General features: G+C 35.6%; 1 long non-coding RNA gene across 1 annotated transcript; it reads left to right on the top strand.

Moving 5' to 3' along the window:
- The first annotated feature begins 867 nt into the window (after positions 1–867).
- Positions 868–12,733, top strand: LOC136034116 (uncharacterized). Its single transcript, XR_010619117.1, has 3 exons — positions 868–1,001; positions 1,660–1,862; positions 11,949–12,733. It is a non-coding gene; the product is annotated as an uncharacterized LOC136034116 (long non-coding RNA).
- The last annotated feature ends 329 nt before the right edge of the window (positions 12,734–13,062 follow it).

The following is a 13,062-nucleotide window of genomic DNA, read 5'->3' as shown; positions in this document are numbered from 1 at the left end:
TGCTGAACAAAATGGATATCTCAAAATTTTGATCCGTTGATTTTGGGAAAAAATGAGCGTGGGGGGGCCTAGATGCCCTCCGATTTTTTTGGTCACTTAAAAAGGGCACTAGAACTTTTCATTTCCGTTAGAATGAGCCCTCTTGCGACATTCTAGGGCCACTTGGTCGATACGATGTCCCCTGAGAAAAAGAAAAAACAAAACAAATAAACACGCACCCGTGATTTGTCTTCTGGCAAAAAATACAAAATTCCACATTTTAGGAGATAGGAGCTTGAAACTTCTACAGTAGGGTTCTCTGATACGTTGAGTCTGATGGTGTCATTTTTGTTAAGATCCTACGACTTTTAGGGGGTGTTTTCCCCTATTTTCTTAAATAAGGCAAATTTTCTCAGGCTCGTAACTTTTGATGGGTAAGACTAAACTTGATGAAACTTATATATTTAAAATCAGCATTAAAATTCGATTCTTTTGATGTAGCTATTGATATCAAAATTCAATTTTTTAGAGTTTTGGTTACTATTGAGCCGGGTCGCTCCTTACTACAGTTCGTTACCACGAACTGTTTGATTTGTCTGAGAGAGTTCAATAACAGGGTTCATCCAAAGTCTTGAGCAGTAAATTTTCTTCTTCAGCATCGCCTAAATGTAAAATGAATTTCTAATGAAGGTGGCAAAATCATTTCCTCATTTCAACGTTTATTTGTTCACTGGACTTACCTCCATGTGTGCGTTTATTTCTTCGTCAAAAAAAGACGGCGTTGTCTTTAAAAAAAAAAATACCTATTTTAAGGTATTACGTCGAAGGTCCCTTGTTTGACTAACCGTATATGAAACAATTAATGAAACATATAAAACATTGTTTATCTTTGCTTATTCTGCCCGTTTTGAAATGACAGTATGCAGAAAAAAATAAAAATAAACACTCAAACCCTTGGAAGTATTTTTCCCTATTGTGACATACAGACAATGAGGAGTCTGGCGAGGAGTCCCATCAAACAGGTACTTGAATTGCTTAATTTATTGATATTTCTAAAAACTTAATTTTAGTTTTACAAAAAAAAAAAAAAAAATACAGATTGCAAGGCACCTACATTTCCTGGAGGATTTCACTTTTATTTGCTTATTTTTACCTGTCATTACGTCTTGTAAACTATTATACCTGTTTGCAATTTGAAAACTATGCTAATTTTTTTTAATTATGACTCCACTTTACCATCTTATTAAAAATAATTGATAGTAAATATCAAGGTTATAAAAAGAATTTAAGGTGGGAAAGGAGAGGAAAAACTGCAGGAATTTTTATCAATAAGCGTGTATTAAAACACTGAAAATAATCTGAATTTTTTCCAGTAAGGGTATATTTGAAGGCTGTACTGAAGACTATACAACCTTGATTTCTGTCTCAATAAAGGTATGCTTGAAGACTGTTGAAGATTGTATAACCTGAATTTTTCTCAATAAGAGTATGTTTGAAGACTGTATTGAGGGCTATATAACCTAATTATGTGTATTATTTTTATTCAGGGTAGAAGTTACCCCTGTTACCCTCCACTGTCAGTGAACTCTTAGTTAAATTAACAAATAAGTTTTTTGAAGAATAATTTTCTCTTTGCTTAAGAACTAATCACCATTGCTATCTGGTTCTTTTAATTTATAGGTAGCACAAGATCGTTAGGTTGAGCTCATCATGGCCCTTAGAAGAAAAGTGAGAATCTTGGGCCATCTCTCGGATAATCTTACTTTATTGTCATATAGACTTCAACTGTTACCTCCCATAAGAGAATATCTTGTAGGCCTACATTCTGCAAATGAAGCCACGAAGCTTCCAGAATATAATAAGGATAAGTTTTTGCAAGCCAAGTTAGTTTTTCTTCTTTTTTTACAAATTAATTGAAGAGAATTCAAAAAAATGTTTCAAAGAAAAGTAAAGAGCCATATGAAACGGAAGACTAGTTGACATAAATTTCTATAATAATTAAAACTCGAAACGACGACCAGAACTGCTACTAAAGAATAAGCAAAACCCAAAACGAGCAACACTTGAAATAAACAATGAAAAAACAAATAACAGGCATTAAAATAGAATAAATCAAAGTTGAAGCGAATAGAAATTGAGCTGAATGTTCAAGTCAGATTTAAAGCGATAAAAATTTATGCATGCAGGAGTTTGGCTACTGCCCTTTTCCCCTTTCTCTGACCGTAAAAGTCTAAAACTTGTTACGTCATTTTGGGTTTAGTTAAAACTATATCTGTTTTGAACATTATTCTTTTGTTTTTCAAAATATCGACGAAAAATAAAATAAAATCACGTTCGAAAAATCCTGGAAACTCAGTAATCCAAAATTTTGTTTTATTGTAATTTCTACTTTTATTTTTCAATGATGTAAATACAAAAGCAAATATTTATGTTAGATATTTTATTTTTTTGTAAAAATGCAGATGACGCAACAAGCCGTCAAGTACTATCATGATTGACGGTCTTGAAGCGAGTTGGATCATTTTGTCAAAAAAGACACCCAAAGGGTATATATAATATGTTTTCATGTTAGAAGCACAGTCAATTAATTTGGCTTCGGAGTATTTTCCCCTGTCGTTTGTATATATATATATATATATATATATATATATATATATATATATATATATATATATATATATATATATATATATATATATATATATATATATATATATATATATATATATATATATATATATATATATATATATACTAGCAGTTGGGGTGGCGCTTCGCGCCACCCCAACACCTAGTTGGTGGGGGCGCTTCGCGCCCCCCCCCAAGCCCCCCGCGCGCGTAAGTCATTACGCGCCATATTAGTTACGCGCCATTGTAGTTGTGTCCCTATGTCCCACCTGTGAATATATATATATATATATATATATATATATATATATATATATATATATATATATATATATATATATATATATATATATATATATATATATATATATATATGTTTTTAACTACGTAAAACTTGCGAATATACAACATTCTTTGCTGTCCCATCGTCTGTGCATATAAATAGATTGTCAGGTTTACCGACTCTTGAACATGCAACGCATAATGGTCCATGGGAAAACAATCCGTGTTCAGATCTATACCTCATGATTCTATTGATTACCCTTGAGCTTTGCTGTTTTTAAGCAGAAGCACTAAATTATTATTTTTGTGGAAAAGATGATATATATATATATATATATATATATATATATATATATATATATATATATATATATATATATATATATATATATATATATATATATATATATATATATATATATTTTCTTTTTAGTTTTTACCTTTTTTAGTTTTTTTCTTCTTTTGTATTAATGCTAAAGCAAAGGTTCAAACCTGGAGCCTCTCGGACCTAGAACCTGAAACATAACGCTTTACCAACTCAGCTACTCCGGCGTGAATACATTCGTTTTGAGCAGCTTCCTCGGGTGTTGCCATTGTAGGTTCTTCAGTCATTTTACAATTAGAAATTTCTCTTTCAACGGTCTTCTTACAATTAAAAATTTGTCTTTGAACGATATTCTTAAATACCTGTGTCCTGGTCGTCATTTATATTGCCTGTGTCCCGGTCGTCATTTGTGTCCCGGTATCCCAGTCTGTAATTTCTCCTTGAGTGTCCCGGTCGTTATTTATATTCCCTCTGTCCCGGTCGTCATTTGTGCCCCGGTCTGTAATTTCTCTTTGAGTATTTTTTTCTTTTTAGTATTTTTTAGTTTTTTACATTTTTTCTTTTTTCAGTTTTCTTTTTCTTCTTTATTTTTCAGCTTCACTATGAAATACATATCGCCGAACCTTTGTTTTTTTAACTAAAATCTAGTAGGCATTGATGACCTTATCCAAGTCAAGATCCCAAACCCAATCATCATCGCTATCATTTTCAGTTTTGATATGTTTTGACTCTCGCTGTCCAGGTGGATCTTCATCTAACTGCGCGGTTTTGCGTTCTTTAGCCTCAAGCCTGTTTCCTTGCTGTTCTTTTGATTCCTCGGCACGCTTTCTTTTCTGACTTTCTCTATCAGCAGCAAGTTTTTTGGCATAGACTCTTTGAGCATCTTCATCGGCTTTTGCCATTGTAAGTTCATCAGTCATTTTAAACTTAAACATTAATAGATTTCTACGTGAACATATATGTCTTAAATATCTTTAATGACGTCACCGTCATAGCAAAAATGACGACAACTAACTTCATGACGCCAGTCGACACAGAAACATGACGTCACCTGATCCACAGACAGACAACTTATTTTTATATATATAGATAGATATAATTCTAAAATTGTCAGGTAATTTTCTATTTTGAAATAAAAACTAAAAATTATTGCTCAGACAACATAAATATTTTTGATATTTACATAATAGCTTTAGTGGTTCTGGACTGAAAACTAAATATGCTAATCAAATTGGGAATTGCAATCTTAGGTTGAAAAGGCAGATCCATTGGAATCATGAGAATGCGTGGAATAAGAAAAGCCTCACCCTCAAAAGGCCCTGTCAAGATTGTTGCCTCTATTACGTTATAACAGACATAACACGTCATTTGTGTCCCGGTCTGTAGTTTCGTTAGTCGACAAACATGACGTCAGACGACAAACAACTTCATGACGACATACAGCTCAATCCTTATAATGACGTCAGTCGACAAACATGACGTCAGTCGACAGACAGACAAACAACTTATTTTTATATATAAATATTTTTGATATTTACATAATAGCTTTAGTGGTTCTGGACTGAAAACTAAATATGCTAATCAAATTGGGAATTGCAATCTTTTAGGTTGAAAAGGCAGATCCATTGGAATCATGAGAATGCGTGGAATAAGAAAAGCCTCACCCTCAAAAGGCCCTGTCAAGAATGTTGCCTCTATTACGTTATAACAGACATAACACGTCATTTGTGTCCCGGTGTCCCGGTCTGTAGTTTCGTTAGTCGACAAACATGACGTCAGACGACAAACAACTTCATGACGACATACAGCTCAATCCTTATAATGACGTCAGTCGACTAACATGACGTCAGTCGACACACAAACATGACGTCAGTCGACAGACAGACAAACAACTTATTTTTATATATATAGATATATATATATATATATATATATATATATATATATATATATATATATATATATATATATATATATATATATATATAAATATATATATATCTATCTATATATATAAAAATAAGTTGTCTCTCTCTGTTTCTGTCTGTCAGGTGACGTCATGTTTCTGTGTCGACTGACGTCATTAAGTTAGTTGTCGTCATTTTTGCTATGACGGTGACGTCATTAAAGATATTTAATCATGAAGTTAGTTGTCGTCATTTTTGCTATGACGGTGACGTCATTAAAGATATTTAAGACATATATGTTCACGTAGAAATCTATTAATGTTTAAGTTTAAAATGACTGATGAACTTACAATGGCAAAAGCCGATGAAGATGCTCAAAGAGTCTATGCCAAAAAACTTGCTGCTGATAGAGAAAGTCAGAAAAGAAAGCGTGCCGAGGAATCAAAATAACAGCAAGGAAACAGGCTTGAGGCTGATAGAGAAAGAAAGAACAGAAAGCGTCCCGAGGAATCAAAAGAACAGCAAGGAAACAGGCTTGAGGCTGATAGAGAAAGAAAGAACAGAAAGCGTGCCGAGGAACTACCAGAGCAACGCGAAAGCAGACTTGCTGCTAAAAGAGAAAGTGAAAAAAGAAGGCGTGCCGAGGAATCACAAGAACAGCAAGAAATCAGGCTTGCTGCTGATAGAGAAAGTAAGAAAAGAAAGCGTGCCGAGGAATCAGAGCAACCTGAAAGTTATCGCCTGGCATTCAGGTACAGCCCAGTCAATGATTATAGCTTGAGTAGATGTGTTCAAATCGGGACAATGTCTAAAATTTGTCCCTATTACAAGGCCTTGAAATTCAATGGTGAAACAATGGGAATGTGTTGCGCCTCAGGAAAAGTTAAACTTCCTCTATTGGCTGCACCACCAGAGCCATTGAAGACTTTCCTTACTGCAACTACGTCAGAATCTAAGCGTTTTTTGTCAAAAATCAGAAAATACAACTCATGTTTCCAAATGACGTCGTTTGGAGCCCAAATCGAAAATCCAAATCAATATAAGTCTACTTTCAAAGTAAAAGGGCAAATTTATCATAGAGCAGGGTCCCTTCTACCATTCTCAGGCGAGAATCATAAATTTTTACAATTGTTCTTCATCAGTGATAGAAATTCTTAATTGAATGCACGTTGCGAAATTTCTCCCAACGTTGAAAGGACAATCGTTTCCCAATTGCAACATCTTTTCCACGAAAATAATAATTTAGTGCGTCTGTTCAAAACAGCCCGACAAAAACGCCTCCGCTGACAAAACGCCTCCTGGCCAACATGTGCGTAGATACAATGCTCCAACTATCGACGAAGTGGCAATCCCTATGGTCGGTGATCAGTTTTTACCTCGAGATATTATCTTCATAAGCGAAACGCTCAGTTGTTAAGAATTGCTGAAACTCATCGATGCTACGATGCCCTACAATATCCTATCATTTTTTGGGATGGAGCCGACGGCTATCACTTTAATATTAAATTGATGAATCCAGCCACTAACAAAGAAATGAATAAGAAATGCAGTGCAATGCATTATTATTCCTATAGACTAATGATTCGGCAGGATGAAGAAAATTATATTTTAAAATGCCGTGAATTGTTTCACCAATTTGTCGTTGATATGTATGCTAAAATTGAATCAGAACGTTTGCTATATATCCGCCAGAATCAGACCAAGCTCCGCTCTGAACAATACATTCATTTGCGAGATGCAATTATAAATGACGGTAATACCACAAACGTTGGAAGTTTAACAATTTTACCTTCGTCATATGCTGGCAGTCCCTGTCATATGCATGAATATGCTCAAGATGCTATTGCGTATGTTCGTCTCTATGGTCGTCCAGATTTATTTATTACATTTACATGTAATCAATCTTGGGACGAGATACTGCAGCTTTTACTTCAAGGACAATCGGCGGTTCATAGGCATGACATTACGGCCCGTGTCTTCCGGCAAAAGTTGAAATCACTGATAAACTACATAGTAAAACTTGAAGTGTTTGGGTCAGTGCGATACTGGATGTACTCAGTGGAATGGCAAAAACGAGGTTTGCCACACGCACATATACTAATCTGGCTACATAAAAAAATTACTTCGAACGAAATTGATGATGTGATTTCCGCTGAAATACCTGATAAAAATGTCGATAAAGGGTTACATGATATTATTGTAAAAAATATGATACATGGACCTTGCGGTGCACTCAACGAAAATTCACCATGCATGGCCAAAGGAAGGTGCACAAAGCAATATCCTCGACTTTTAGTATCAAACACAATTACTGGCAATGATGGTTACCCACAATATAGAAGAAGATCTACTGAAGATGGCGGTAAAACAGCAAGCGACAATTGGACAGCGAAGAATGTTGTATTTTCGCAAGTTTTACGCAGTTAATTTGTATTGTATCTATCTATCTATATAAAAACGAGTTGTGTGTATGCATGTTTGTTTGTTTGTAAAAAGAGCGTTTGCATATGACGTCATTATTAGTACATACGGCTTTGTATATGCACAGACAATGGGAAAGCCAAGAATGTTGTATATTCGCAATTTTTACGTAGTTTAATTCCTGCAGACAAAATGAATGCTTGCCTGAAAAATTCTAATTTATGGGCACACGTAAAAATATTAAAATTAACTACAAATATGCGTGTCCGATTGCAAAACGATGACTCTGGTCAAACATTTTCAGATCAATTGCTGGCAATTGGAAACGGAAAGCTCCCAGTAGACTCAATTTCAGGACGTATACAACTACCTGCTGATTTCTGTAATTTAGTGACGTCCAAAAATGAATTGATTGAAAAAGTATTTCCGAATATTCTAAAAAATTATAAAAATAATAAATGGCTAAGTGAAAGAGCGATTCTCGCACCCAAAAATATAGACGTCCACGAAATCAACAATATTGTTTTGACCAAGATTCGAGACCAGGCAGTCCTTTACAAGTCAGTCGACACAGTTTTGGAACCAAATGAAGCGGTTAATTATCCATCTGAATTTTTAAATTCCATAGATCCTTCAGGGTTTCCACCACACGTGCTACAACTAAAAATAGGCGTACCAATAATACTTTTAAGAAATATCAACCCACCAAAGCTTTGCAATGGCACGCGACTTGCCGTAAAAAAAAAACAATGGAAAACCTAATAGAGGCCACAATCTTGACAGGGCCTTTTGAGGGTGAGGCTGTTCTTATTCCTCGCATTCCCATGATTCCAACGGATCTGCCTTTTCAATTTAAAAGATTGCAATTCCCAATTCGATTAGCATTTGCAATCACCATTAACAAAGCTCAAGGTCAATCATTAGAAAAATGTGGTATAGATCTTAATACTGATTGTTTTTCCCATGGACAATTGTACGTTGCATGTTCGAGGGTCGGTAAACCTGACAATCTATTTATATGCAGCGACAATTGGACAGCGAAGAATGCTGTATATTCGCAAGTTTTACGCAGTTAATTTGTATTGTATCTGTCTATCTATATAAAAACGAGTTGTGTGTATGCATGTTTGTTTGTTTGTAAAAAGAGCGTTTGCATATGACGTCATTATTAGTACATACGGCTTTGTATATGCACAGACAATGGGAAAGCCAAGAATGTTGTATATTCGCAATTTTTACGTAGTTTGAAACACATATATAAATCTATCTATATTCACAGGTGGGACACAGGGACACAACTACAATGGCGCGTAACTAATATGGCGCGTAACGACTTACGCGCGCGGGGGGGCTTGGGGGGGCGCGAAGCGCCCCACCAACTAGGTATTGGGGTGGCGCGAAGCGCCACCCCAACAGCTAGTATATATATATATATATATATATATATATAAATAGGTTGTCTGTTTGTCGAGTGACGTCATGTGTGTGTGTCGAGTGACGTCATATTTGTCGACTGACGAAATTACAGACCGGGACATCGGGACACAAATGACGACCGGGACACTGGGACATAGGGAATATAAATGACGACCGGGACACTCAAAGAGAAAGCGACCGGGACACAAGGAATGTTCGATTAGCAATCACCATCAACAAAGCGCCGGGACACAGGGAATATAAATGACGACCAGGACACTCAAAGAGAAATTACAGACCGGGACACCGGAACACAAATGACGACCGGGACACAGGGAATATAAATGCAAGTTCTACGTAGTTAAAAAAATATATATATCTATCTATATTCACAGGTGGGACACAGGGACACAACTACAATGGCGCGTAACGACTTACGCGCGCGGGGGGCTTGAGGGGGGCGCGAAGCGCCCCCACCAACTAGGTGTTTATATATATACATTATAGTTGTTTGTTTGTGTTTCTCCTTTTCTTTTTGATGTCTTTATTTTGTTGTTATTGATGATGTGATTATGTTGTTGTTGATTGATTGATTTAACCACTACGTGCAGGTTATTTGTAATTCATAACATAAGGAATAATCTGAAACATGGCATATGACGATATTTCACGGAACATTGAATGCATTTGAAGGACTGAAGCTACACAGTAACTCAAATATAATGTCGTACCCCAGAGAAGTAATTTATCAAAACATCTTCTTCTTCTTGTTTGAATTAATATAGAGACATAGCCCCCTCCCATCAACCCCACCCCCCAAACCAAAATAATCCCCCTGAAAACGTCTGTACACTTCCCAATAACCATTACTATATGTAAACACTGGTCAAAGTTTGTAACTTGCAGCCCCTCCTCCAGGGATTGTGGGGGAGTAAGTCATTCCCAAAGACATAGTTATTATGGTTTTCGACTATGCGGAGCAAAATGGCTATCTCAAAATTTTAATCCGTTGACTTTTGGAAAAAAATGAGCGTGGGAGGGGGCCTAGGTGCCCTCCAATTTTTTTATCACTTAAAAAGGGCACTAGAAACTTTTCATTTCCGTAAGAATGAGCCCTCTTGCGACACTCTAGGACCACTTGGTCGATATGATGACCCCTGGGAAAAAAAAAGAAAACAAATAAACACGCACCCGTGATTTTTGGCAAAAAATACAAAATTTCACATTTTTTTAGATAGGAGCTTGAAATTTTTGCTATAGGGTTCTCTGATACGCCGAATGCGATGGTGTGATTTTCGTCACACCATCGCAAGACATAGTTATTATGGTTTTCGACTATGCGGAACAAAATGGCTATCTCAAATTTTAATCCGTTGACTTTTGGAAAAAAATGAGCGTGGGAGGGGGCCTAGGTGCCCTCCAATTTTTTTTGATCACTTAAAAAGGGAACTAGAACTTTTCATTTCCGTAAGAATGAGCCCTCTTGCGACACTCTAGGACCACTTGGTCGATACGATGACCCCTGGGAAAAAAAAACAAAAAACAAAAACAAATAAACACACACCTGTGATTTCTGGCAAAAAATACGAAATTCCACATTTTTTTAGATAGGAGCTTGAAATTTTTGCTATACGGTTCTCTGATACGGCGAATGCGATGGTATGATTTTCGTTAAGATTCTATGACTTTTCTCAGGCTCGTAACTTTTGATGACAAAGACTAAATTAATTGAAACTTATATATTTAGAAAATTCGATTCTTTTGATGTATCTTTTAGCATCAAAATTCCGTTTTTTAGAGTTTCGTTTACTATTGAGCCGGGTTGCTCCTTACTACAGTTCGTTACCACGAACTGTTTGATCCGAAAAATTTCCCGATTTAAATGACAGATTTATCAAATAACACATTACTTTATTAATATTCGGTAAAATAGCTTTCACAATGTTCGTAGACGATTCATCAATCCCCGGGGAATTCCCATTCTTTAAAAGCTTACCAATATTGGCAAGCTCTTCTTCTGTTACCGGTGTCAAAAACAGATTTTACACAAGGCTTTACGAGGTATGTACGATAATCACATTGACCATGGGGCAGGTCATGTTAGAGCTTGTTGGCTACCGATTGTCCAATTGACGCGAAATGCGAATTCATGTAATTAGCTATTCTAGCTCCCTTTCAATTATATGACCATGAGCGTCCTTTGTTTCTGATGGTGTAGAAGTTCTTGTGATCGATTTAAGCATGAATTGATTAGCTCCCAAAGTTTTCTTTGGTGACTTACTTACTTCTATAAAAGAATAAAAATAAAATTTTGTTTTAGCATTACGTATTATTTTTGAAAGTAGATTTTTGTATTTTTTGAAAGTTGTTTTATTTTCTTCACTTGGGAATGATAACATTTTCTTATATAGACAGTTTTTTGTTTTATTGAGGTCAAAAGGGAGGGCGATATCCACGGTTGAATGGGCTGATTATATTTTCCTTTTCGTGTTTTACTCGAACCTAACGCTCGATGACGCTAGGAACTTGGCCTACGGCAAAAAAGTTATCTTTTGAGCTAAGACAGAAAGTTTTTTTTTCAACGGCATTCAATAGCTCTTGATAAGCTGATGATATTATCTGTCATTCATTTTTTGGTAGAAAAATTCTTTTCAAAAGATCTGTAGAAAAATCTTCCAAGCGTAAAACTACTACAAACGTACTATCAATAAATAAATAAAACTCAAAACAAAAAGAAATTACAATAAATAGACGAGTTAAATTAAAAACGAGCAAATATTAACATGAGTAGGGCTGATAACTCCAATGCCTTCTCAATACCAGAACACAATTTGCGCTTTACAAAAAAAAAAAAAATATACAAACAAACAAATGACTGTGGATTGTCAGTTAAATTGACGTATACTGACATTTCTTCTACAAGGTTTTGAGAATTTTTCATTTATGAAAGTAAGAAAGGTGAAAACATTTCAAACGTATTTTGTTTCCAGCCATTTTGTTCAGCATAGTTGGAAGGCCGAACAACTATGCTTTAGGACATATCATGAACCCCAAAAGCCCCTAGGAAAAGGTATTGAAGTTATGCATAATTCAAGCATCCACTGCAAACAGGTTAGTTTTTTTTTAGTAAATCTGTACCTTTTTTATTACTATACGGCTAAATTTTTAGTTTTTTTCTGTCATTTTCACTTGATTTGGGATACTTGGCTCCAACTTTGACCCATCCCCACAGGATTTTAAAAAGTACACCATTCTTTGGGGTATGGATTTTGTGATCTGATCAGAAAGCTGTAAGGTATGAACTGGATGACCTCTATTCCCTTTTGAATCAAAATGCTGGAGCGAATACATCTCAGGGACATGCTTTGAAAAACGAGTTCACCACACGTACAAAAACAGTAAAACTGTCTGGATATGATCGTAAAAAGGAGAGAAACCATGACTGAAAAAAACTCAAGCAGGAATCGAGCGCAAGACACTCTATTTTGAAGTCGAACGCTGTGCTAACCGAACAACATCTCTAATAACCTAATTTGATATATTAGCGTTTGTACCTTAATTGCGTAGCTTATTAAAGGGACTAGGAGGAAGAACATACGAGAGGTGTTATCGCAAACCTCCAGTTAAGGGTAGCCTGCCATAGGTTAAGGTATAGGTAGGTGCCATAGGGTAGGTATGGGTGCCAATAACCACAAATATTTTAATGCTTATCAAAAAAGATTCATGGCTATACTATTCCGTGTGTCAATATGTTAAAATAACCCCACCAAAATGGGCCTCCTGTTAAAAAAAATAATAATAAAGCTTATCAATGGTCGAACTTCGCAAAACTGACTACACAAGTAAATAATCAGTCAAATATGTCTAAAACCATCTTCGTTTCTAAATGGAAATGTTTTACAGAATTATTACGTAAATAAATAGGGTAGCTAATGTTGTTGCACGGTAAATTTTTAATTGATTAGTTGTGTTAAGCTTATACATGCCAACATAAACTAGTTGGAGAAAAATTTGAAATTCGTCGTTGATGCCCTTTAGGAAAAAAATATAAACAGTTTGTGGGTGGGACTTCCTGTGTGGGAGGATCGAATCATGATCTGCTCC

Source organism: Artemia franciscana, chromosome 12 (assembly GCF_032884065.1).
Source record: "Artemia franciscana chromosome 12, ASM3288406v1, whole genome shotgun sequence".
Taxonomy (NCBI): domain Eukaryota; kingdom Metazoa; phylum Arthropoda; class Branchiopoda; order Anostraca; family Artemiidae; genus Artemia; species Artemia franciscana.
This window is presented reverse-complemented; position numbering and strand designations above follow the sequence as displayed.